Here is a 27804-nt window from a genome sequence, read left to right as displayed (position 1 = left end):
TGGGTGAGTACATGCCCAGAAAGCCCCATCATTCCCACGACCCGCCCCTCCCCACCACAGCAAAGGAGAGAGACCAGGATCCAGGGCACAGCTGCAGGACCCAAGCTCCTCTTTCAAGCCATCGAGACACCTGTGAGATGTGAGGCAGGCAGGACACTGTGCCCTGCTGGGGAGGGACCCTCATGCCTAGGCCACTCCCACCTAGGAGCACTGTGCAGTGAGTCCAGGTCCTGGGAAGGGTGTCAGGGTCACGCCCAGACCTCAGGACACCCAGAGCACCCCTCCAGTGTGGCTGGCGTCAGAGCATGGGCCTGGCACGGTTTCCTCCCTGGCTCCTACTGTGAGCCCTGACTCAAGCCTCGGTCTGCAGGGTGTGAGCCCGAAGCTGGTGCCCAGAGGGCTGAGTACCTGGCCCGAGTTGCACAGCTGGTGCGGGCAGACCAGGTGGGCCATTTCTCCGCCGTGCACTTCCCTTTCCCTACCCGTCAAACACGTAACAGGGACGCGCCACACGACTGGGAGTCCAGAGACAGATGAGGGCCTTGCAAACCAGAGCACGCCAGACCGACTGAGGAAAGTCTCATGACACGCGTGTGGTGCTCTAGTTTTCTCATCTTCCCTGGAAAAACTGCACCGCGGGGATCTCTGACTTGGGATCCAATCTTAGTGCCACCTACACAGTAAGCCCGAAATTACTTAGACCAGCACAGCACAGCACAGCACAGCACAGCGGAGGCGCTACTGGCTGCAAGACACCTGACACATCCCAGACTCTGGGCGTCCTCTGGGGAGCCAGACCCTCTGAAGGACTCCAACCACGTACCTGAGTGCTGGGAGAGGTGTGGCAGGGGGCCCTTCTTCCCATGGTAGGGCCCCCTCTGTGTCTCTGCTTCCCCCAGTTTTTCCCTGGAAGGCCTCATCCTCAGCTAGGCTGCCACCCCCTCCAGGCAGGCCTCCCTGACCACCCTGCCTTGGGCTGTGTTTCCTGGGCCCAGGAGCTTCCTGGGTGTCACTGTCTGGCTTCTGCCTGCCTCCCGCCCCAGACAGCAGCCTCCTTAGAGCAGTACAGAGAGGTCGTCTTCTCCTGCACAGCTCAATGCTTCGGCCTGGACTGAACCTCACTCACTGTGTGCCTCCCTTCTGAGAGCTTTGGACGGGTGAACCCTTATTCTTTGCTGGTCACTGCAGGCTCAGCAGTGAGCGCTGTGCACAGTTGGTAATAAGCTCTAGGTAACCTGGGAGTGAATGAATGAACAGGTGAGTGAATGAGCAGGGGGATGAGTGGGGTGGCCTCTAGAGAGGCACGCTGAGCCCTGGGGATGGGGCCGTGCAGGCGCCTTCCGGACAGGGACCTCCAGGGCCGGGGCGGGGGTCTGGGAGAGGCTGCCCCACCCGAACACTGCACCGCATTCTTCCTCTCCCTCCCCAGTAAATAAGACATTCGTTCCCCCCAAGAGTGCTGCTTCCTGACTTGATTTATTGCCTTATTACAAAGTCCTTCTAGAGGTATAGATTTTGTTTAACACAATTTACATTTTGGGGAAAATGTTTCACTCTCCGGCTTTCTCCCCCTGAGTATGAATGAGAGCTGCCCGTGGCTGCTCAGCCTCCCGTGATGCCTGTGTGGCCGGGCAGGACAAACCCAAAGCGGCCGGCAGCCAGAGCCTCGGGTTGGGGGCGGGAGGGGCGCCCACTAGACTGAGACACAGGTGGTGAGAGCTCACAGGCCGGGCCTGCTCCTGCCAGGCACCTCAGCCTCCCAGGGCAGGGTGGCCCGCTGGCTGGGCCTCTGGAGGCCCGGCCTGTGGGGGCTGTGCCACTCCTGCTGGGGCCAGGCTGGTCCCTGCCTTCCGCTGGGCCCCTGCCGCATGGCAGTAGCTCTGCCGTCCCTGGAGCAGAGGGGAGCTCTGAGCAGAGCACGCGGTTGTCTGAATTCTCTCAGGTGTCCCATCCCAGGCAGCGGGAAACTCATCACCGCCCTGGGAGAGGCTGGCAGGTATTGATCCCCATTTGCTAATAGAAAACACAGCTCAGAGACGGAAAGTGACTCTCCAAAGTCCCCCGGCTCATAAGTGCTGGAATTAATAAGGCCAGATAAAGGAACGCTTAGAGGAGATCCCGGAGGCGCAGTTGCTCTGTAACCTGCAAAGCCCTTAACGGCATTTACTTTTTATTATTTGTATTAATAAATGAGACACTGAAGTAAGACGTTTGTAAATTAGGTGCCGAACTAAAGTATTAGTTATGAATATACATGATAATAACAGAAATAGATGAGTTCACAGAGCTGTGAGCTGGGAGGTCAAAGCCCAGGCCCTGGTCACTCAGCCTGCTCAAACCTTTCCGTGGCCTCAGCCACCGGCCCTTCCTTTTTCCTCCTGGGCCTTCATGGGCTGACTTGTTTCAGCTTGCTTTGCAGATCTTACTTGGCTGGTGAATGCGAACAAGAAGTCAGTGCCATCCCCAACCCAGACCCCTAAGTCTCACCAAGAGCTTTCAGCTCGGTCTCTTTCCATCTGCTGGCCGAGCCCTGAGAACTCCAGGGATGGCGAGGAGCCCGGGCTGCGTGGGAAGAAGGTTGGCCCTCGGGATGACCAACCAGGGGTGGACGACATCCCCCTGCAGTGATCCAACATGGTCGGAAGTGTGTTCTTTGTGTGTTAAAGCTCTTCAAACCTGGGACCAGCCGATGGATCTGTGTATCCGTGTCCTTACTCAGACTGACTATAGAGATTATGGCCTTGAAGTTCAGGGCTGCTGTACAAATAAAGAAAAAGAGAAACAGAAACTCAACAACAAAACAAGTACATATGGCATTGACTTTGGCAGGAGAAGAAGGAAGGAAGGAAGGGAGGGAAGGAGAAGCCGGATCGCACCCTGACGCCCGGGAGGTCAGTTTCTGGCTGTTATAACAAATTACTCCAGACGTGGTGGCTTAAAACCTCCAAAACATATTCTCTTACAATTCTGGAAGAGAGAAACCCAAAATTAGTCCTACGGGGCTGAAATCCAGGCACCGGCAAGGCTGGCTCTTCCTGGGGGCTCCAGGAGAATCTGCCCCTCACGTCTCACAGCCTCGGTGCCTGCTGCCATTTCTGGGCTCCTGGTCGCATCACCTGGATCTCTGCCTCCGTCTGTACGTTTGAGAGAGTCTGTGCCGTGTTTGTCTTTCTGTGTCTGCTTATTTCACTCAGCATGATGTCCGCCAGGTTCGCCTGTGTTGTTGCAAATGGCAGATTTTCTTTCCTTCCTTCCTCCCTCCCTCCCTGTCTCCCTCCCTCCCTCTCTCTTTTCTTCTTTCTTCCTTTTTCTTTTTCTTTCTTTCTTCTTTCTTCTCTCTTTCTTCTTTCCTTCCTTCCTTCCTTCTTTCCTTCCTTCCTTCCTTCCTCCCTCCCTCCCTCTCTCCCTCCCTCTCTCCCTCCCTCCCTCTCCTTTCTTTTTCTTTCTTTCTTCTTTCTTCTGTCTTTCCTTCCTTCCTTCCTCCTTCCCTCCCTCTCTCCCCCCTCCTCTTTCTTTCTTTCTTTCTTTCTTTCTTTCTTTCTTTCTTTCTTTCTTTCTTTCTTCTTTCTTCTCTCTCTCGCTTCCTTCCTTCCTTCTTTCCTTCTTCCTTCCTTCCTTCTTTATTTTTCTTTCTTTCTTCTTTTTTCTTGAGACAGAGTTTCACTCTGTCACCCAGGCTGGAGTACAGTGGCATGATTTCAGCTCACTTCAACCTCCACCTCCCAGGTTCAAGTGATTCTCCTGCCTCAGTCTCCTGAGTAGTTGGGATTATAGGCACCTGCCACCACACACTGCTAATTTTTGTATTTTTAGTAGAGATGGGGTTTCACCATGATGTCCATGCAGGTCTCGAACTCCTGACCTCAGGTGATCCACCTGCATCAGCCTCTCAGAGTGCTGGGATTACAGGCATGAGCCACTGAGCTTGGCTAATTTTCATATTTTTAGTAGAAACAGGGTTTCACTTGTTGGTCAGGCTGGTCTTGAACTCCTGACCTCAGGTGATCCACCGGTCTCAGCCTCCCAAAGTGCTGGGATTACAGGTGTGAGCCACTGTGCCTGGCCTTTCCTTCTATTTTTAAGACTGAAAAGCACTCCGTTGTGCATCTATAACACAGTGTTTGAGTTCATCCGTCAGCAGACACTTAGGCTGTTTCTGCGTGTGTTATTTTTAACAGCACTGCAATGCATATGGGCCTGCAGGTGTGTCTTAGAAGCATTCGTTAAACATCAACAACCCTTGGCGTCCAACCTTGCACTGAGAAGTGTGTGGAGAGTTTCCAGCCCCTGTGACTCTGGGTGTGTATGAGAGGACAAGGGAAGAAGAGGAAATTCTTAGGAGTGAAACAGGGCCCAGCAATCACCCACAGGGCAGCTCCGGCCACAGAACAGGATGGGGCTCGTCTCAGAGCTGCCCACCCAGGTCGGGAGCCATGGCCGTCCACCCGGTAGGATTCTAGAACTGCCTGGGGCCCGTGGGTGTTGTGTGTCTCTCCCCCGGTCCTCCAGTGAGTGGCGCTTTCTATGTCTTTTGTTGTTGCTAAACATAAGGGACTTAGTTTACCCAGGCGCCCCAGCATGATGAGCTTTGCACTAGTGGCTTTATTGTGTTTTCTCGTTGAAACCTGACGCTTTCTTATCCTTTCTTGGAGTTGAAACTCAAGTGTAAAGATGCCAAGTATACGGTCCACAATACTTGGATGAGTCAGCACAGAACAAAAGCGTGCAACCCATTTTCCTGACTTCAGACTAACTCTTTTGCTTCTGTATCCTGTCCTTCCCCGCCCCAAGCCAGCCATGCTGATCATTGGAAAATTCTTCTTCTTCTTTTAAAATAGCGGTCAGAGTACATTTCTGCTGTAACACAACGGAACAGAGAGGTTTCTATTCCATTTCCAAGTAAAGCCAAATACAAACATCAAATGGAATAAAACATAAAGAGGAAAAAAAGCACATCCAATGAGACCACAGACAACCATAACCATAAACCTTGGATTGTCAGGAAAAGTGTCCAACACAATGGTATCTGGGCAAAGCGTGGAAGGCGGCAAGAAATATCTACCAAATGTTATGGATCTCAGCAAAGGGACTGAACTCTCAAAGAGCTCAGAGGAGTCCCACCCATGACCTCTTGGCCAGGACAATGTCCTTGCATGCTGCTCTGGATCGCAGAGTGAGGGCCACCCAGGCAAATGGCACAGACATGCACCTGTGCAGGTGAGGCACAGTGGGGTGTGCAGTGGTCGCATCCCTTTGTCACAGCTGAGCCAAGTCACAAAGGAGAGAGGTTCAGGCCAAAAGCAAGAAGTGAAGGCTAAGGCAGAGTTGTAACTGCCTGAACAGGTATTGAAGTCACATCCCATCACACACAGAGCTGCTCAGCAAAGCCTGGAAGACCTATTGCTTTAACTCTTTCCTGTCTGCACTGAGAATACTCACCAGTGGTGCTTGTGGCTGCAGTGTTTACCTCGAGACAACTTTGCCACGAACTATGTTGCTTTCATTATTATGTCTGCATTGCCGTAGTATATCAACTATGGAAACAAAGTACATCATTCTATTTATGCATTCTGTTTTTAGTAGTGTTATTTCCATTTACGAAATGTGTAATTCTCGATCACTGAAAATGTCAAATCCTAGAAAATGTAGTATTCCTATGTGTGACATTAGTATCATTCTCGAACAGTTGTTCACAGAAGTCATTTGATGAATCTGATTTTTTTTCAAAATAGAGGATTCTGATGACTCAGATAATTTTGATGTTAGTTCTGTTTAGAAATAACTCCAAGAATGGTTTTTATTTTATTTTCACATGGCAAATCAGTCAGATTTACTTCAGCCCCAAAGAGCGTGTTTATGTAAAATTAAATGAACGCTGGCAGAGAGCTGCGCATTTGTTTTCTAGATGTGAAAATGGTTAAGATATTTAAGGACAGACTGTCCACTCAGTAACTGATTTTTTTTTTTTTTTCTGAGACAGAGTCTTGCTGTGTCCCCCAAACTGGAGTGCAATGGTGCCATCTCTGTTCACTGCAACCTCCGTCTCCTGGGCTCTAGCAATTCTCCTGCCTCAGTCTCCCAAGTAGCTGGGATTGCAGGCACCCACCACCACACGCGGTTAATTTTTGCATTTTTAGTAGAAACGGGGTTTCACTATATTGGCCAGGCTGGTTTTGAACTCCTGACCTCAAATGATCTGCCCACCTTGGCCTCCCATAGTGCTGGGATTACAGGTGTGAGCCACTGCGCTGGCCTCAGTAACTGAATTCTAAACGAATTGAGCAGACACTTCAGTGGCTACAAACAACAGAGAATACAGAGTTTTCAAAATTAGTCCAGAAAATTAACAAGGAGCACCACTGGAAATAACAACAAATAATAATAACAAACTCCAGGGAAGAGGGGAAATCTGATTTCCAGACATGCCAAATAATATTTTTTAAAATGCCCGTCTTTCAACAATAACTTGAGACATGCAAAGAAACAGAAAAAAATGCTTCTATGCAATAATAAAAGTATTAAATAGAAACTGTCCCTGAGGAATCCAGATGTTGAATTTATTAGGCAAAGACTTTAAATAAGACAATTCAAATATCTTCAAAGAACTAAACAAAATTATGTCTAAAGAAGTAAAGGAAGGTATGAGAACAATGTTTCACTCAATAGATAATATCAATAAAGGAAAATAATTTATAAAAGAGAGACAGATAAGAATTTGTAATTGAAAGGACAATAACTCAAAGAAAACATTTACTAGAGGAGCTTAACAGTGGGTTTGAGTTAACAGAAAAAAGAGTAAGTGAACTTACAGATAGGTCTTTTTTATTACTCAACCTGAGAAACAGGAAGAAATAGGAATGGATAAAAATGAACAGAGCCTCAGAGACCTATGCGACAACATCAGACACACTGGTGTATGCATGATAAGCTTCATGGCAAAGGAGCAGAGAGTAGGACAGAAAAGTGTTTAAAGTAATAGCTGCCAAAACTCCCTAAATTTAAAAAAGATTTGTCTATTCATTCAAAAACTCAATGAACTCTAAGTAGGAGAAACTCAAAGAAATCCACACCTAGACACATTATAGTCAAATGGTTGAAAGAGAGACAAACAGAGAACTTTGAAAGCAGCAAGAATGAGTCATCATGTATAAGGAATCTGCCTAAGATGTACAGCTGACTTCTCATCGGAAGCGATGGAGGCCAGAGTCAGTGCCACAACATATTCATAGGGCTGAAAGAAAAAGACCGTCAATCAAGGATTCGATATTGAGCAAAGCTATTCTTCAGAAATGAAGGAGAAATAAAGGCTCCACAAGCAAGGACTGGAAGGAAGCTCCCTCAACCTTAGATAAAAGGCTTCTATGAGAAAACCACAGTTAAGATCATACTTAATGGTGAATGAGTGGATGTTTTCTTTATATGATAAGGAACAGAAAACAAAGACGTCCACTCTCTTTGCGTATATTCAGGGTTGCACTGGAAGATCTCTCCAGAGAAACTAGGCAAGAATAAGAAGTAAATGATATCCAAATTTGAAAGGAGAAGTAAACATATCTCTGTTTGAAGATGGTGTAATTGTTTATGTACGAATTATAAATAATATACTAAACACCTATTACAATTTATAAGGGAGTTCAGCAAGTTTGCAGGATATAGGATTAATATACAAAACTCAATTGTATGTTTAAATATTAGCAATAAACAATCCAAAAATAAAGTGAAGAAAGCAATTAAATTTACAATACATCAAAAATAAAGAAAGCTTACAAAAGAACTATAAGACTTCAACACTGAAACCAGAAAACATTATTGGAAGAAATTATTGAAGAGAATTTTATAGGAGAAGCTGATTCTAAATTTTATATTGACAGGCTAGCCAAAACATTTTTGAGAATAGAGGATACCTTCTCCAATTTTAAACTTACTATAAAGCTACAGTAATCAAGACGGTGAGGTGTTGGCATGAGGACATTGTCTGCAGATAAATTAAATAAACTTGACAGTACAAAAATAAATTCTTACACTTTTGGTCAATTGATTTTCAACAAAATTGCCAAGCATAGTCATTGTGAAATGATTAATCTTTTCAACAAAATTTTCTGGGTCAACTGGATATCCACATGCAAAAGAATGAAGCTGAATCCCAACCTCACACACCATATACAAAAATTAACTCAAAATAAATTATAGACCTATGGTTGGTTGTAGAGACTCATGCCTGTAATCCCAGCACTTTGGGAGACCAAGGCAGGTGGATCACCAGAGGTAAGGAGTTCGAGACCAGCCTGGCCAACATGGTGAAACCCTGACTCTACTAAAAATAAAAAAAATTAGCTAGGAATGGTGGTGCGCACCTATAGTCCCAGCTACTCAGGAGGCTGAGGCATGAGAATCACTTGAACCTGGGAGGTGGAGGTTGCAGCGAGCTGAGATCAGGCCACTGTACTCCAGCCTGGGCAATAGAGTGAAACTCCATCTAAAAAAATAAATAAATAAATTATAGACCTAAACGTAAGTGCTAAAACTTATATTGTAGAACTCTTAGAAGAAAATATAGAAGTAAGGCTTTGTGACTTTGGGTTGCGCAGTTGGTTCATACAAACCTCACCCAAGCCTCCAAAGAGAAAAAAAAGAATAGATAAATTGGACGTCATTAAAATTAACAACTTTTGTGCTTCCAAGTTAACAACTTTTGTGCTTCCAAGAACAGAATAAAAAATGCGGAGATAATCCACAGCATCAGAGAAAATATTTGAAATTCGTATGTGTGATAAAAGACTTATATTCAGAAGAGATAAAAAATTATTTTTTTTCTTTTCTTTTTTTTTTTTTTTTTTTTTTTTGAGACGGAGTCTCGCTCTGTTGCCCAGGCTGGAGTGCAGTGGCACAATCTCAGCTCACTGCAAGCTCCGCCTCCTGGATTCATGCCATTCTCCTGCCTCAGCCTCCCGAGTAGCTGGGACTACAGGCACCCGCCACCACACCCGGCTAATTTTTCATATTTTTAGTAGAGACGGGGTTTCACCATGTTAGCCAGGGTGGTCTCAATCTCCTGACCTCGTGATCCGTCTGCCTCAGCCTCCCAAAGTGCTGGGATTACAGGCGTGAGCCACCGCTCCCGGCCGATAAAGAATTCTTATAACTCGAAACAAGAAGACAGATAACACAAATAAGCATGGATTTGAATTAATTTATCCAAAGAAGATGTAAAAGTGGCCAATAAGCACATGAAAAGCTACTCAAAATCTTAATAATTAGAGGAATACAAGTCGAAACATAATGCGTTATTATTTCAGACTCGATAGGATGGTTAAAATAAAAACACAGACAATAATGAGTGTTGATACAAACGTGAAGGAATTGGACCCTGAATGCGTTCCTGTTTGGAATATAAAATGGTACTGACCCTCTGGAAAACAGTTTGGCAGTTTCCTAACACAGAGTTACCGTAGCCTGGTGGTTCCTCCTCTTGGTAGATGCTCAAGAGAAATGTAAACCTGCGTCCACACTAACCCTTATTCGTGAGTATTTCTAGCAGCTTTATTCGTAGTAGCCAAAGAGCAGAGGCAACCCGAACACCCATCAAGTGACGAATGGATAAATAGTGAGGCCTGTCCACACAACGGAGTAGTATTTGACAATAAAAAATTAATACATTACTGCGGTGGCTAATTCTGTTTCAAGCTGAGTGGGCTGAGGGATGCCCAGGTATCTGGTTAAGCCGTGTTTCTGTTCTCACTTACACGTGAGAGCTGAATGACGAGAACACATGGACACACAGAGTGAACAATAGACACTGGGGCCTGTTGGAGGGTGGAGGGTAGGAGGAGGGAGAAGATCAGGAAAAGTCACTAATGGGTACTAAGCTTGGTGCTTGAGTGATGAAATAATCTGTACAACAGATCCCCATGACACAAGTTTACCTATGTAACCAACCTGCACTTGTCCCTCTGAACTTAAAAGTTAAAAAGATAGGCTGGGTGCAGTGTCTCACGCCTGTAATCCCAGCACTTTGGGAGGCTGAGGCAGGTGGATCACGAGGTCAAGTGTTCAAGACCAGCCTGGCCAACATGGTGAAACCCCGTCTCTACTAAAAATACAGAAATTAGCTGGGTGTGGTGGCGGGCGCCTGTAGTCCCAGCTACTTAGGAGGCTGAGGCAGGAGAATGGCTTGAATCTGGGAGACAGAGGTTGCAGTGAGCCGAGATCGCACCACTGCACTCCAGCCTGGCGACAAAGTGAGAGTCTGTCTCAAAAAAGAAAAAGTTAGAAAAATAGATAAATAAGCAGTAATTCTAAGAGTGTCTGTGAGGGCATTTGCAGGAGAGATTAGCGTTTGAACTGGTGCACTGGGGAAGGCAGATGGATCCCCCCCACCATGGATGGGTGCCATTCAATCTGTTGAAGGTCTGTCAGACAAAACAGGGAGGGGTGGTTGAGTTAGCTCTGCCTGACACCCTGAGCTGGGGCATCGATCTTCTGCCTTTGGCACTTCTGGTTCTTGGTCCTCAGACTCAGAGTGGAATCTGTGGCATCAGCTTTCCAGCCACCTCCAAACGGCCCCGAGGTGCTCTCCTGGGTCTCCAGCTTGGAGGCGGCAGACGGGGGAACTTCTCAGCCTCCACAATTGCATGAGTTACTACCTTATGATAAATCACACACAAACAAACAAGCACACATTCCCTATTTGTTCTGCTTCTCTAGACAACCTTGACTCACAAAAGTACTGACAGGCTCTGCTGTGGATGAACTTGAAAATGTGATGCTGGCCGGAAGGAGTGGCTCACGCCTGTAATCTCAGCACTTTGGGAGACCGAGGCAGGCAGATCACTTGAGTTCAGGAGTTTGAGACCAGCCTGGCCAACATGGTGAAACCTCATCTCTACTAAAAATACAAAAAAAAATTAGCTGGACGTGGTGGCACGCAGCTGTAATCCCAGCTACTTGGGAGCCTGAGGCAGGATAATTGCTTGAACCTGGGAAGCAGAGGTTGTAGTGAGCTGAGACTGTGCCATTGCACTGCAGCCTAGGTGACAGAATGAGACTCTGTCAAGAAGAAGGAGGAGGAGGAGGAAAAAGAAGAAAGAGAAGAGAGAGAGAGAGAGAGAGAGAGAGAGAGAGAGAGAGAAAGAAAGAAAGAAAGAAAGAAAGAAAGAAAGAAAGAAAGAAAGAAAGAAAGAAAGAAAGAAAGAAAGAAAGAAAGAGAAAGAAGGAAAGAAAGAGTGATGCTAAGTGAGGGCCACCAGTCACAAAGGTCCCTGTATCGAATGACCCCATCGCACCCAGAGCAGACACATCCAGAGACCAAATGCAGATCAGCGGGTTCCAGGGGGAGAGGACCACGGGGAGTCACTGCTAATGGACATGGGATTTCCTTCCAGGTGATGACAATGTTCTGAAATGAGATAGTTGTGATCATTGCAAAGCTCCATGAAAATACTACAAGCCCCGGAATTGTATGCCTAAAAAGGGTAAAGTGTATATAGTATGTGAATCACACCTCAATAAAGTTATTTTTTTTAAATGGAGGGGCTGCTTTGAAAGGAGACTAGGGCAGTAGGTCCAGCAAGGGAGCTGTCACACTCTGGTACAGATGCAGCAGAACTAAGGGCTTTGGAACCAGGAAGCACAAGGAGAGAGGAAGGCCTGGCTGTGAGCGAGGAGGCCACTAGCATGAAACTTAAGGCCGGGCCAGTGCAAACCCAGCCCTAAGCAGAGTGTCAATGTTATATTTAGTTATGAATATAATAGAAGATGTATATTTCTGCATATAAAAACTTTCACAAAGTTACACACGCATACATATCACAGAGGGCAAGAGGTAGAAAAAAATGTAATTGCCCTGATGCATTTAACTTACAGCTAGGAGACTTTCAATAGTGCTTAAGTATAGAAGGCCACATTTTAGATTTTCATAGGTATAAAGGTAACCGTTATAAGTTCTGTACAAAGACTAGAAAAATTAGAAAATGATGACAATATTGGGGAAACACCGAAATGAACTGACTTTCTCCTTTTACATTGCAGGGGTTAAGAGTCTGTTAAGAATTGATAAATGTGGAAACAGACTCTGAAAATGTTACTAAAAGCTATAAAGATGGCAACCACAAAAAAATAAGCAGAAGAATTAACTTTCCGAATTTCCCAAAGGAAACCCATTCCCAAAGAAAAAGCAGACCAAGGAGCAGAAGGCCGAAAACAATGGGAGTTTGAAAATGGTGATACGACACATGGGCATGTCAAGGCAACTAGAGTCAGACGTGGATCACAGCAGCAAGTTCAGGCAAGAAACATCCACCAATTAAAACAAGATTCTCAGAGTAAGAGTAAAACAACTAAAGCCCATGTGTACGAACAGGTGACATTTACAAGACATTCAGAAACGTGTTATCAACTGATCGAGGAACGTATGGCAAAGCCATGCAGACAAAGGCAAGCAAGAGGGAGCTGGGATGGCAATGTGAGTGTCAGAGAGGCTGTGACCCAGATGAAGAAGATGAGGAGCCACGTAGGGAGGAGAGAGGATCCAAGCCCAGGCAAGGCTGTGTCACTTAGGCACCAAAAATGGAGACTTTCCTGTGCTTAAAACCTAAGGAAATGCAGTGACTAGACCCATGTACTTGAGTCTTGACTTGACTCCCTGGGCAGCAGGGCCAGGAGCAAGGTGAGGGACAAGGGATCCTGGGAGGCAGGGAAGGAGAGGGTGAGAGGCCACCTGCAGTGAGCTGTTGAGTGGGCCACCTGTGTGGCATCACCGCTCAGCTTCTCCAGACCTTCTGCCAAGCACTGGAGTTGTCCCTTTGAGGTGGGAGGCTGTGGCACTGATGTCCAACCCCGTTTTCCAGGGCTGGAGGGTTGCTCCCCACTCCTGCTTGCCAGGGTTTTGAAGAATGCCTGAGGCAGGAGGACAGAGGCAGGAGTGTGGCTGTGGGCACTGGAGACACCTGCTTTAAAGGGGAATCGACCTGCCTCTGCTCACCCAGCAGGCCAAGTGAGCAGAAGCAGGTGAGCCTGTGGAGGAGAGTGACACGTTCTCAGGAGGATGTGCAGCTGCATAGCCCAACTCCACCCTGAAAATAAGAAACACAGCTATCCTCACACCCTGTGAATACTGACAGAAAATGACCATAGGTTTAGACGCAAGACACTGCTCAAGGTGTTCTCGGGAGGTCACCTGAGACTGCAGAAATCCTGGAGGAAAGAGAACAGAAGCAAAAGTGTGGCGCTCTTCCAGCCACAGCACACTATCAGCACAAGGCTCAGAGCAAAATTTTTCACCATCAGTGTCACAAATTCTCAACAAAAATAGGCATTAAGTAAATTAATGATGAAATTAAAAAGAAAAATGAAAATAAAATAAAGGTGTGGAAAGCAGAAGGAGGGAAAATAGAAATTAATGACATGTAAAAGATTAAAAAGTCTTGTTAGTAAATAATTTCCAGAGATGCTTCTTTATAAAAATCCTATGAAATATACAGTATCAAAGCTAATTACATGAGGCAGACACATAGGAGAAATATACAAACACAAAATGAGGAGTGAAGAGAAGGAAATAAAAAATACAGACAAATTAAATATATTTTTCTCAGCACTATATAAATGCTCTGAAAAGCTAGAAGAAATAGCTGATTATGTAAGAATATATAGATGTATATGTATATATGTGTGTGTATATATATATGCATACATGCATATATGTACAGATGGAGAAGGAGACCCACATTTTATTTAGATGAGATTGAAAATCTAAATCAACCAATTACCATACACAGAACTGAGAAAGTTGCCCCGTGGTTACTTCTTAAGTCACTATTGCCATACAAATGGCAAATTCTTTACTGAATTCTAGTAAAACTTCGAAAACTAAATAATATGGAAGTTATTTAAACGTTTAGAAACCTTTCTCCTTCAAGATTTCACCAAGTATGAGCAAAATATTACATACACACACATAAAAATGTATCTCATTTTTGAATACAGATGCAAAAATTCTACACAATGTATTAACAAATAGGCTCAAAAGTTCATTCAAAAATACACTATGCTAAGTGTGATTCCTTCCAGGAACCAGAAATAATTCAATATTTGGAAGGTAGTTAACAAATTATACCTGCAAGTGTGAAAACAGCAATTTTTAATGATTAAAAATACATTCTTGATAAAACTGTATAAAAATATTCAAAACACCAACAACTGACCCTTGTGGAAAAATAAATGAAGAAAGTAGTTCTCAGCAAAGGAAACACAAGTCCCAATAAATAGAATACAAAGTGTTCAAACCACGTGAAGTTAAATAAATGCGCATTACCAGGCCAATGATTCTCTTCCTCCGTGCGGCCGACCCACGGTGTGCTGGGCTGATGAGGAGGAGCAGGTGCGAGCACCTCATGCTCCTTTACTGGCCGTGAGACTCTCTGTAACCTCTTTGGAGTACGATTGGAGAGCATCTGTCACGTTTTAAAATGTCCTTACTGTTTGTCTCAGCATTCTGCATTTAAAATTGGACTCTGTACAAATACATGTCCCTAAGAGTATATATGTATTATAAAGATTTCCATTTCGTTGTAATTACAAGTGCCTAGAACCAATCTAAGTATCTCTCAGTATGGGAATGAGTAAATAATTTGTGGAACATCACTGAGCTATTAAGAAAAACCATGGATTAGAATTATATCTCCAAAATATATTGCTAAATGAGAAAAGCAAAATGCAAAACAGGGTATGTATAAATGCTACTGTGAGTGCCTTGTAAAGGGTAATATACATATAGAAACACGCAGAGAAATACAGAGATATTTATACTGCCCAGTACAGGCAAGATCTCTATGAGGACTGACAAAAATCTGTTAAGAAGTTTGCCTCCCCCCAGGAAGGACAGGGCCTCTCAGGTGACTTTTATGTATATAGTGTTTTAAATCGTTTGATGTACTAACCATGCTGAGGGACTATTTTTTCAAATAGAAATACAAGTGTATATTCAATATATACACATATATATGTACATATATATTACACACATCCATGCACACATATGTACATCGACACACACAGACACAGGCCGGTGTTACTGGGAGCGGGGATTGGGAGTTAGAAATGCCAGCTCCCGCCCCAGGGTCAGACCCCAGCCGTGCCATCTGACGTCGGTTGCTTATCCCTCTGTGCTTGAGTGTTCTCATCTTGAAAATGAGGAAATCAAAAAGCACCTGCCTCCTGTGATTGTGCAAGGATCCAGTTAATACATTTCAGGTGCTCAGGACAGTGTCTGGCTTGTAGTCATAGCTCAGGGGCAGCTGTTTTCACATTATTTTTGTGCCTGTTATTAACATCTGCCAGGTCCAGATCTGATCTTCCGCTAGAGAGGAAGCTCCACGAGACACCTATCCCCTTATTTCAGCCCCACAGCAGAGTTTCTGGTACACCGTGGGAAGATGGGAACTGCCTCATCATCCCTCCAGGTGACGTGCATTTGATAAATAACTTTCCACGTGTCTGACACGTCGCACATCCGGCCACGCCCTAGCTAGACAGGGACAGGCAGGACAGGCAGGGATCCTGACCGTCCAGAATATAGAACCCAGTGCTGGACACTGATGAGGGAATCTGTGAAAATGCTTCTGTGGCTGCACTACCTGGGAGCATGTGACTCAGCCTCGGGAGTTAGGAGACTCTTCTGTTCATAGGAGGAAGGAAGGAAGGAAGGGAGGGAGGGAGGGAGGGAGGGAGGAAGGGAGGTAGGGAGGGAGAGAGGGAGGGAGGAATGGAGGAAGGGAGGGAGTGAGGAAGGGAGGGAGGGAGGGAGGAAAGAAGGAAGGAAGGAAGGAAGGAAGGAAGGAAGGAAGGAAGGAAGGAAGGAAGGAAGGAAGGAAGGAAGGATGGAAGGGAGGGAGGAAGGAAGGAAGGGAGGGAGGGAGGGAGGAAGGGAGGAAGGGAGGGAGGGAGGAAGGAAGGAAGGATGGAAGGGAGGGAGGGAGGGAGGAAGGGAGGGAGGGAGGGAGGAAAGAAGGAAGGAAGGAAGGAAGGAAGGAAGGAAGGAAGGAAGGAAGGAAGGAAGGATGGAAGGGAGGGAGGGAAGAAGGAAGGAAGGAAGGATGGAAGGGAGGGAGGGAGGGAGGGAGGAAGGGAGGGAGGGAGGGAGGAAGGATGGAAGGGAGGGAGGGAGGGAGGGAGGAAGGGAGGAAGGGAGGGAGGGAGGAAGGGAGGAAGGGAGGGAGGGAGGGAGGAAGGGAGGAAGGGAGGGAGGGAGGAAGGGAGGAAAGAAGGAAGGAAGGGAGGGAGGGAGGAAAGAAGGAAGGAAGGGAGGAAGGAAAGGAGGAAGGAAGGAAGGGAGGGAAGGAGGGAGGAAGGGAGGGAGGAAAGAAGGAAGGAAGGGAGGGAGGGAGGGAGGAAGGGAGGGAGGAATGGAGGAAGGGAGGGAGGGAGGAAGGGAGAAGAAGGAAGGAAGGAAGGAAGGAAGGAAGGAAGGAAGGAAGGAAGGAAGGAAGGAAGGAAGGAAGGAAGGAAAGAAGGAAGGAAGGAAGGACGGAAGGGAGGGAGGAAGGGAGGGAGGGAGGGAGAGAGGGAGGGAGGGAGGAAGGGAGGGAGGGAGGGAGAGAGGGAGAGAGAGAGGGAGGAAGGGAGGGAGGGAGGGAGGAAGGGAGGGAGGGAGAGAGAGAGAGAGAGAGAGGGAGGAAGGGAGGGAGGGAGGAAGGGAGGGAGGGAGAGAGAGAGGGAGGGAGGGAGGAAGGGAGGGAGGGAGAGAGAGAGGGAGACAGAGAGGGAGGAAGGGAGGGAGGGAGGGAGAGAGGGAGGGAGGAAGGGAGGGAGGGAGGGAGAGAGGGAGGGAGGGAGGAAGGGAGGGAGGAAGGAAGGCAGGCAGGCAAAACAAAGACACGCTTGTGGCCAGCTGATACCTGCCCACATAACGACATGGGCACAGCGTGGAGTATTAAATAACTTTTCATGGTGTTGGTGCAGGAGCAAATCAATCCACCATGAGATAGGAGAGAGGGTCCATGATCATTTCCAAACACGGCCCAGACGCAGGCGTCATCACCAACAAGCGGAGAAGGGTGGGCCGTTCCATCAGCGACGCAGGGACAACTGGATCGCCATATGGGAAGATAAAACTTTATCCCTTTCTCAAACCATACACAAAAATGAATTCCAGATGGCAGCAAGAGCTCAATGTTCAAGACAAAAACTTTAAAATCTTAGAGGAAAATGTCTTCTGTAATTCTTATTCTCACTTAAACACACAAGCACAAAACCTAAAGAAAATGAATGATATATTTCATTACCTCAAAATTTAAAACTTTATATAGCAAAGCCACCATAAATAATAAAGTGGAAGCTATTTTATCTGATAAAACCAGTGATGACTTTCATGTAGAATATACCATTTCTGCAAATCAATAAGAAAAGGAAAAAAACCACTAGATATCAATATGCAGTTCAAAAACCTGGAAACTTAAATGCCCAAAAACACATGAGAAAAAATTAATCTCATTTACACTTAAAACAATGAGATAATCTTATTATCCCATTATTATCACACATCAATCAGATTTATAAAAATTTAAAAGGCAACACCAAACCTGAGTGAGGAGTGAAGATAAGAAACAACGCACTGCCAATGCGAGGGGAAATTGGCACAACTGTACTTTTCTCCCCAAGACAGCACAATAATTAGCAAAGTTTAAATCATCTGTGATGCATGTCCTGGCCACTCACCCTCCGAATGCCCACACCAGGGCAATGCTCACTATGCACTCATGGTGACATGCACAGGACTGTCACACAGCATCGCTAGTTACAGCAAAAGATAGAGGCAACCAATGTGTCCATCAACAGGAGAACCATCAATAAACTGGTGCAAGGCCAGGATGGCGGCTTACTCCTGTAATCTCAGCACTTTGGGAGGATTGCTTGAGCCCAGGAGTTCAGAATCAGCCGGGGCAACATGGCAAAATCCTTGAAGAAAGAAAGAAAAAAGAAAGAGAGGGAGGGAGGGAGGAAGGGAGGAAGGGAGGAAGGGAGGAAGGGAGGAAGGAAGGAAGGAAGGAAGGAAGGAAGGAAGGAAGGAAGGAAGGAAGGAAGGAAGGAAGGAAGGAAGGAAGGAAGGAAAGAAAAGGGAGAGAGAGAGGGAGGGAGGGAGGGAAAGAAGCGAGAGAAAGGGAGAAAGGGAGGAAGGGAGGAAATTAAACAGGTGCAAAGTAATATAATGGGAAAGTTCAGAGTTGTTTAAATGATTTAGTTTGTCCTTCAGCAAGAATATATCTCACAATAGAATGTTGAGTGACAAAGCAAATTTCAAAATCCTAATATAGCACATTACCTTTCTTGTAAAGATGAAAAACTCCATGTGTCATGGAGCAGCAATCCAAATCTTTTGATTCAGGTAGGTGTGTAAGATTAGTCATGGATCACAGTGTTTCTGGAAGTGAAATGGATAAGAAGCCTACCGAATGCTCACTTACTCTGTCAGTGGTAAAGTTTTAAATCAAGTGGACAAAAGTCTACCTTGAATCCTACAAATAGAGAGGGAGTCACGGTCCCTCAATCAATTCCCAAAAGTGAACCCTGCCCCAGCACCTCTTGGATGAAGGAGAGCCTGGATCTCCTTATGGAAGGACCCCAGTACATTACCAAGATTGTGCGCAGTTACTATTTCTCCCGGTCTTTCCTCTTACCAGGGTGACTGTGTGCTGGGGAGAAAGAAACAATCAGGCCTTTTGTGGACTGCTGGACACTGGCTCTGAACTGACTCTGACTGCAAGAGATCCCAGATGTCACCCTGGTCCACTAGTCAGAGCTGGGCTTATGGAGGTCAGGTGATCTAAGGTGTTTCAACTCAGGCCCATCTCACACTGGGCCCAGTGGGTCCCCAAACCCATCCTATGGTTTTTTCCACACTTCCAGATGCATAATTGGAATCAATGTACTTAACACCTAGAAGGGTCTCCACATTGGTTCCCCTGACGTGTGGTGCAAAGGCTATTAGGGTGGGAAAGGCCAAGTTAAAGTCACTAACACTACCTCTACCTTGGACAACAGTAAATCAGACACAACACCACATCCCGGGAGGAATCTTGGCATTGGTGCATCAAGGACTTGAAAGGTGTAGAGGTGGTGATTTCCACCACAGCCTATTTGTTGTGTGCAGAAGACAGATGGATCCTGGAGAGTGACAGTGGATTACTGGAGGCTTAAGCAGGTGGTGGCACCAATTGCAGCTGCCATATCTGATGTGGTTTCATGGCTTGAGCAAATGAACACGTCCCGTGGCCCCCGGTGTGCTGATACTGATCTGTCAAATGCCTTTTTCTCCAAATCTGTCTACAAGGCAGGTTGCTTTCATCTGGCAAGGCCAGCAATGCACCTTCACAGTCCTACCTCAGCTGTTCTAGGTCTGTCCACTCTCCAGCCCAGTCTTCTCATTCAGTTCACAGGGATCTGATGGCCTTTCTCTTCCCCCAGATGTCACCCTGGTCCATTACACTGGTGACATTATGTTGGGTGAGTGTCAGGTAGCATCTCTCCTAGACTTACTGGTAAGACATTTGCATGTCAGAGGGTAGAGAATGAATCTGACTAAAATTCAGGGGCCTTCTACCACCATGAAATGTCTGTGTGTCCAGTTGTGAGGCCTCTGAGGTACCAAAAGGGAGGACAATCTCTTGCAGCAGGCCTTTCCTCCATCAAGAAGGAGGCGTCATGCTGACTGGGCCTATTTGGATTTTGGAAGCAACACATTCCTCATTGGTGTGTGTTACTCCAGCCCATTTACGAAGTAACCCAAAAAGCTGCTGGCTTTGAGGAGAGCCCAGCATAGGAGGAGGCTGTGCAGCAGGTCCAGGCTCTGTGCAGGCTGCTCTACCACTTGGGCCGTAAGACCCAGCAGATCCAGCAGTGCCTGAGATGTCAGTGGCAGACGGGAATGCTGCACGGACCCTTGGCAGGGCTTGTAGGTGAATCACAGTGTAGACCCTTGGGATCTCAGAGCAAGGCCCCACTGTCCACCTTTAGAGAAACAGCTCTTGGCCTGTGACTGGATCTTTGTAGATCTTGATGTTGACCAAGGGCCACCAAATTACCACATGATCTGAGCAGCCCATCATGAACTAGGCATTAACTGACTCACAGACCCATCAAGTGGGGTGTGCACAGCACTGCTACATCATCAGATGGACATGGTGTCTACCAGACTGGTCACCAACAGGCCCTGAAGGCACAAGTAAGTTACATGAGGAAGTGACCCAAATGCCCATGGTCCCCACTCCTGCCCCCCTGCCTTCTTTCCCCCAGCCTGCACCTATGGCTTCATGGGGAGCTTAGCACATTTTTTAGCTTCCTGTTCCCATGACTTTATGCTCTGCTGGCCTAGAAGTCTTAGTTCCAGAAGGATAAATGCTTCCCCCAGGAGATACAACAATGATATTATTGTCCTGGAAGTTCAGCCTGCTGCCTGGCCACGTTGGACTCCTCATGTCTTTGAGTCGACAGGCTAAGAAGGGAATTTCTATCAAAGGGAAATTGACCACTGCTCCACGAGGAGGTAAGGAAGGGTGTGTCTAGAAAACAGGAGATCCCACAGGGTGTCTCTTAATACTGCCATGGGAAATTACAACCACCCAATCCAGGTAGGACTATGAATGCCCCAGACCCTTCAGGAATGAAGGTTTGGGTCTCCCCACCAGGTAAAGAAGCAGGATCAGCTAACGTGACTCCCAAGGGGAGAGGGAACACAGAATGTTTTGAGAAGAAGGTGGTTATTAATGCCAATACCAGCTACAACCACTGGACCAGTCACAGAAATGAAGATTAGAATTAGACCACCACTGCTCCTGGGCCTCCAACTTGCAGACAGCAGATCCTGGGACTTCTCAACCTCAATACTTATTGAGCCAACACCTACCTTATCTCTCTCTCTCTCTCTCTCTCTCACCTACCTTATCTCTCTCTCTTTATATATATATATATATATATATATATAGATAGATAGATAGATAGATAGATAGATTTCCCTTTGGTAGTCTGGATAGATCACCCCAGTCAGGATAGAAGTTCCCTTCTTAGCCTATTGACTCAGAGACATTATGATATGGTTTGACTGTGTCCCCACCCAAATCTCATCTTGAATTATAGTTCCCATTATCCCCATGTGTCCTGAGAGGGACCTGGTGGGAGGTGATTGAATCCTGGGGACGGTTTCCCCCATCCTGTTCTCATGACAGTGAGATAGTTCTCATGAGATCTGATGGTTTTGTAAGGGGCTTCCCCATGCACTTGGCTCTTATTATTCTTCCTGCACCCTGTGAAGAAGGACGTGTTTGCTTCTGCTTCTGCCATGACTGTAAGTTTCCTGAGGCCTCCCCAGCCACGTGGGACTGTGCATCAATTAAACCTCTTTCCATTATAATTTATCCAGTCTCAAGCAGTTCTTTACAGCAGCGTGAGAATGGACTAATACACACAAGGAGTTCAAAGTGGCCAGGGAGCAGGCTGAACTTGAACTTCCAATACAATTTTATATATATATATATATCCCATTGGTCCTCGGTATTAGTCCATTTTCATACTGATATAAAGAACTGCCCAAGATGGGGTACTTTATAAAGAAAAGAAGTTTAATTGGCTCACAGTTTCACATGGCTGAGGAGGCCTCAGGAAACTTACAATCATGGCGAATGGTGAAGGGGAAACAAGGTACCTTCTTCACAAGGCAGCAGGAAGGAGAAGTTCCAAGCAAAGAGGGGGAAGAGCCCTTTATAAAACCATCAGATCTCATGAGGACGCACTCACTATCATGAGAACAGCATGGGGGAGACCGCTCCCACGATCCAATCACCTCCGCCTGGTCTCTCCCTTGACACGGGGAATAATGGGGATTACAGTTAAAGATGAAGTGTGGGTGGGGACACAAAGCCTATCCACAGCATTCTCTTTCTCTGGGAAACCCTGACTAACAGACCCACCCATCCTGGGGAGGGCCACCTGCACCTGTTTCACTCAGTCCACCACTTCTAGTGCAAATACACACATTTTTGGGAGTGCACTGGAATCCCTCCTTGCAGTGACCCAGCCTCCCACTCCTTCAGGAGTGCTGGGTCTGTAACTGGCTCTAGTCTGGGACACAGGTGTCTGAGGAGCTTGGAATCTGTTTCCCAATTCAGGTTAGGCTTTAGTCCACTTTGCCTGGCCCCCAACTGCTTACACAGACAGAACAAGGACTGAGTGGGCTTCCCAGCTTCACGCACCAGGGACGTTGGCCAGCAATATTAGGAGCTACCAGCCAGTGTGACTATATATCTTAGTTTTCCACAAGTGTTTGAAAGTATCATGCACAGAGTCCCTTGGCTCCTTACTTCTGTAAGCATCTGCAGCAGATGCTTTTCATGTCTCTATAAATGGTTCATGCCACGCTCTGTCAGTGTTCTCTTTGTTGCAGCATCAGTAGTCAGCGGTGTCTTGACATCTGATCAGATTAGACAGCCCATTCCAGAAACCCCAGACCAATTCAGAAAATCCATCCTCAGCGTTCTGACCCTCTAAAACCACTCTTGGTACCCGAATCTGTATTAGTCATGTTTCTCCAGAGAAACAGAACAAACAAGGTCTATTTTTAGATATATAGAAAAAGATTTATTATGAGAGATTTGCTCACACCATTATGAGGGCTGATATAGCCCACAATCTGCTGTGTGCAAGCTGGAGGCCCAGGAAAACTGAAGGTATCATTCCACTCCAAGCCCAGAGGCCTGACACCCAGGGGCACTGAAGTCCCAGGGCAAGAGATGAAAGGGCCAGCTTATGCAGAGAAAGGGCAAACTCCCTCCCTCCACCTTTCCATTCTCCTCAAGCCTTCAATGGATTGGATGAGGTCCAACCACATTGCACAGTTCACTGATTCAAGTGCCAATGTCTTCCAGAAACGCCCTCCCAGACACACCCAGAAATCACATTTTACCAGCTGCCTGGGCAACTCTTAGCCCAGTCAAGTTGACATAAAATTAACCATCACAGAGAGCATCAACCAAGCCACACACATTTTTGGGAGTGCACTGGAATCCTTCCTTGCAGTGACCCAGCCTCCCACTCCTTCAGGAGTCACTGTCAGCCTGAAGAGAACACAGCAGTGGGGGAAGGTTGCGTTTGCTCTGTCTGCCTGTGTGAGCCAGGGCATCCTCTTTCTCCTCCCCTTGGACACTGAGGCTCCTGGTTCCCAGGTCTTGAAGCTACAGCACCAGCTTTCCTGGGTGTCCAGCCTGCAGACAGCAGATGCCGGGACTTCCCAGACTTGGAATTGTGTGAGCCAATTCCTTTCTGTGGATAAAGGAATATATGTATATATAATTGTTTCCATTGGAGAACCCTAGCTAATAAAACTGTTACTTTTAAAAAAGCCAGATGTGGCTGGGTGCAGTGGCTCATGCCTATAATCCCAGCACTTTGGGAGGCCAAGGCGGGCGGATCACGAGGTCAGGAGATTGAAACCATCCTGGCTAACACGGTGAAACCCCATCTCTACTAAAACTACAAAACATTAGCCAGGTGTGGTGGCAGGCGCCTGTAGTCCCAGCTACTCAGGAGATTGAGGCAAGAGAATGGTGTGAACTGGGAGGTGGAGCTTGCAGTGAGCCGAGATTGTGCCACTGCACTCCAGCCTGGGCAACAGAGCGAGACTCCACCTCAAAAACAAACAAACAAACAAACAACAACAACGAGAAAAGCCAGATGCAATGTACACAAATAAAAGGAAAATACATCATGTTCATATTGGAAGACTTGACGTTTTTAAGATGTTAGTTCCCCCCAAATAGATTTATAGCTTAAAATCAATCTCAACAGAAGTCCAAGCAGAATCTCTTTGGAGGAATTTACAAGCAGATTCATATAAAAAAGGAAATGACTCAAAACAGCCAAACAAACTTTCAAAGAAAGACAGGAGTTGCAGGACTTCAGTACCTGAGTCCAGGCTTACCATAAATCACCAGGAATTGAGGCACTGCGGTGTTAGTGTGCAGAAAGAAAAGCCAATAGGCAGAATAAGAAGCGCAGAAATGGGTACATACCATCTTGGTCAATAGACGCAAAACAAAGATCCTGGTGAAATTCAGTGGGGAAGGGAGATGGTGCAGGAGCAGGTGAGTTATCATGAGAAATATCTTATGCCTGCCTCACACTATACACAAAAAGTGATTCAAGATTCATCACAGACTTACACATAAGCAGCAAAACCATTAAACGTCTAGAAGAGAACATAGAAGAATAATTCATAATCTTGAGATAGGCATATGTTTCTTAGATGAGATGCAGAAAGCCTCACCACAGAAAACTGATAAAATTGGTCTTTATCATAATTAAAGCATCTGCTCAACAAAAGGCACCTCTAAGAAAATGAAAAAGCAAGACACAGGGGAAGAAAATATTCACAGGGCACATAGCTGACAAAGAACGCAGATCCAAAATAGATATGAAAAAGTAGCTCCTACGATTCCAGAAGAAGAAGAAAACAGTTCAAACAAATTGACAAAAATGTATAGAAACCCTTCACAAAAGAAAATACACAAATAGCCAAAAAGCACATGCCAAATTGCTGGCATCATTAATCATGGGGGAACATACACGAACCAGGCCATTCCCACTAGGATGGTTGAAATTGAAAAGAATGGCAACGTGCAGCGTGGGCAAAATTACCGAGGAGCTGGAACAGGCACCCCTGCATGGTTCCTGGCATAATCACTTTGGAAGATGTTTTGTTGTTTCTCAAAATGTAACACACATCTCTACTTCATGATTCTCAAATTCTTCTCCTAGGTGTGGGCAGAGGATTACCCAGGTGCTGAGGCAAGAGACTGAAGGCACAAACTGTTTCAGTATAATATAGAAAATAGTTAGAATAAGAATAGTCATAATACAAATTAGATATAGAGATGATCATGAACAATTATCAATCATTATTATAAACATTATTCATCATTAGCTTTTAATATTACTCTTTGTTGCATTACTAATATAACCTAGGAATAACGGGTGGGTGTAGGGTCAGGTGCTGAAGGGACATTGTGAGAAGTGACCTAGAAGGCAAGAGGTGAGCCCTCTGTCACGCCGCATAATGGCCGCTTGAGGGCTCCTTGGTCAATGGGTAACGCCAGTGTCTGGGAAGGCACCTGTTACTTAGCAGACCGTGAAAGGGAGTCTCCTTTCCTTGGAGGAGTCGGGGAACACTCTGCTCCACCAGCTTCTTGTGGAAGGCTGGATATCATCCAGGCCTGCCCGCAGTCATCCGGAGGCCAAAACCCCTCCCTGTGGTGCTGCTTCAACGGTCACACTCCTTGTCCACTTTCATGCTCCTCCCGTACTCCTGGTTCCTCTTTGAAGTGCGTAGCAGATAGAGGTAGAAGAAATAGTGAAAGTCTTAAAGTCTTTGATCTTTCTTATAAGTGCAGAGAAGAAAACACTACATATGGTGCCTTCCCTCTCTACGTCGGCTACCTAAAAAGGAAGGGCCCCCCTATCCTGTAATCACGTGACTTGCTTCATCTTTTCAATCACTCAGAAGATTCACCCTCCTTACCCTGCCCGCTTGTGTCGTATGCAATAAATATCAGCGAGCCCAGCCGCTCGGGGCCACTACCAGTCTCCGCGTCTTCATGGTAGTGGTCCCCCCGGCCCAGCTGTTTTCTCTTTATCTCTTTGTCTTGTGTCTTTATTTATTACCATCTCTCGTCTTCGCACACAGGGAGAACACCCGCTAAGCCCCGGTGGGGCTGGACCCTACACCTAGGTATGTATTTGGATAAAATGAAAGCAGGTTCACAGAAACATTGGCATAAAAATTTTCACAGCAGCTTCTTCATAAGAGTCTCAAACTGGAAACAATTTAAATACTCAACAGCTGACTTTGTTTTATAAACAAACGGTGGTCTCTTCATCCACTGGAGTATCACTCAGCAATAAAAAAACAGCCACTCAGACATGACAACACAGACACATCTCAGAAGCATCATACTGAGTAAAAGAAGTTCCTGAAATCAAGCACACACCGTGCTGTTCCATTTCTGTAAAGTTTCGGGACAGGCGAGGCCAGTCAACGGAGATGGGCAGCAGGGCGATGGGCACCTCGGGAGGTGGCACAAGGAAGCCTTCAGGAGGTGACATCTTCTTGATCTTGGTTGTGACGTGTGCTGAGGTTCAGTTGTGTCAAAACTCATTGGACCGGACTTTTAAGAACTGTGCTTGTTGGCCGGGCGCGGTGGCTCAAGCCTGTAATCCCAGCACATTAGGAGGCCGAGACGGGTGGATCACGAGGTCAGGAGATTGAGTCCATCCTGGCTAACACGGTGAAACCCCGTCTCTACTAAAAAAATACAAAAAACTAGCCGGGCGTGGTGGCGGCGCCTGTAGTCCCAGCTACTCGGGAGGCTGAGGCAGGAGCATGGCGGGAACCCGGGAGGCGGAGCTTGCAGTGAGCTGAGATCCGGCCACGACACTCCAGCCTGGGCCACAGAGCCAGACGCCGTCTCAAAAAAAATAAAAAATAAAAAAATAAAAAAAGAACTGTGCTTGTCACGATGTGAAACAAGCCCTCGGTTACATAACTAATACAACTAACTCAAAAACTATGCATTAATGCTAAAACTCGATTCCTGCCAACCCTTAAGAACAGAGCAGTGACTCTGCCTACACCTCTTGGCTTGGGTCTAGCTACTGTCACCATGGTGGGTACCACCTGCACCATCACCCAGGCCAGGACAGTGGGCATTAGACAGACAGGGACAGCAATAGGAATAGGGATAGGGATAGAGATGGAGGTAAGGATAGTGATGGGAGGGAGACAGTGATGGAGCTAGGGAAAGGGACAGGGATAAGGATAAAGAGGGACAGCAACAGAGATAGAGGTATGGAGAGGTAGATAAAGAGATAAATGGAGAGAAAACAGAGGATTTATCCTGAGAAATTGGCTGAAGTCATTATCCATGTTGCAAACTCCCACACTCTGACCTCAGTCACCTGGAGCTCCTGGAAGCATAGATGATGTCTAAGCCTCCTGTGAGGTTTACCGATAACCTATGTTCATGCGAGCACCTCCCACACAGTCAGCATCCCACGGGTGGCTTTATGCGCTCATGTCCCCCCAGGCCCAGGGCCGCCTCCGAACCCAGTGTCCTCACACATCAGAGGCCCTGCAATCAGAGCATTGACACAAAGGCACTTTCAGAAGGAAAGTAAATGTGAAGATAGGCTCTGCTTCCTCCTGCACTGAAAATTAGGGGCACTGGCCTTGTGGGGAAGGCTGGGGAAACAACGCCGCACAGCTTCCATGCCTATTCTCATCCCCACAGCCTGCTGCCCCCAAATGTGCTTGATTTCAGAGCATAATGGGCAGAAGATGTTTCATTTTCCAGAACCCAAGAAAAAAAATGTAATATTGAAACAGCGCCGGGGACGGGATTAAGAAAGAGAGCTACGTGGTGCTGGGTTTGATTTCATTTCCATGTGAACTTCTGCGTCATTCTCCCAACTTTATTTCCTGCGAATCGGAGGAGCCGGCAGGACCACCCTAGCTCAGCTGGGTCGTGCCGTTACTCTTAATGGCAATATATTCCTATCAGCCAGAAGTCAACGGGAGTTGGGAGGGCGCGTCAGGCCAGCCGTAAGGGATGGGAGAAGCGTGGGCCCTTTCCCTGCAGGGGGATGACTCCCCAGAAATGCTATTTTCTATTTTCTTTGGCATCATTGTCCCCATCAGCTTCCCCGTCACCTATGGAAATTGCCAATCTCAGGGATGGGCAGCGGCTCTGGGGACAGCTCTTTGCTTGTTCT

At 46.5% G+C, this 27804-nt stretch overlaps 1 long non-coding RNA gene across 1 annotated transcript in view; it reads right to left on the bottom strand.

The window, feature by feature from the left end:
- Positions 1-1463: 1463 nt before the first annotated feature.
- The window catches only part of LOC105489782 (uncharacterized), a 50258-nt gene continuing 23917 nt past the window's right edge, over positions 1464-27804 (bottom strand). The window contains exon 3 of the long non-coding RNA XR_011614240.1: positions 1464-2757. This is a non-coding gene — a long non-coding RNA (uncharacterized lncRNA). The remainder of the gene's footprint in view (positions 2758-27804) is intronic.

The sequence above is a fragment of the Macaca nemestrina genome, chromosome 15 (assembly GCF_043159975.1).
Source record: "Macaca nemestrina isolate mMacNem1 chromosome 15, mMacNem.hap1, whole genome shotgun sequence".
Classification (NCBI taxonomy): Eukaryota; Metazoa; Chordata; class Mammalia; order Primates; family Cercopithecidae; genus Macaca; species Macaca nemestrina.
Note: the sequence above shows the minus strand (reverse complement) of the source record. Positions and strands in the feature narration are given on the sequence as shown.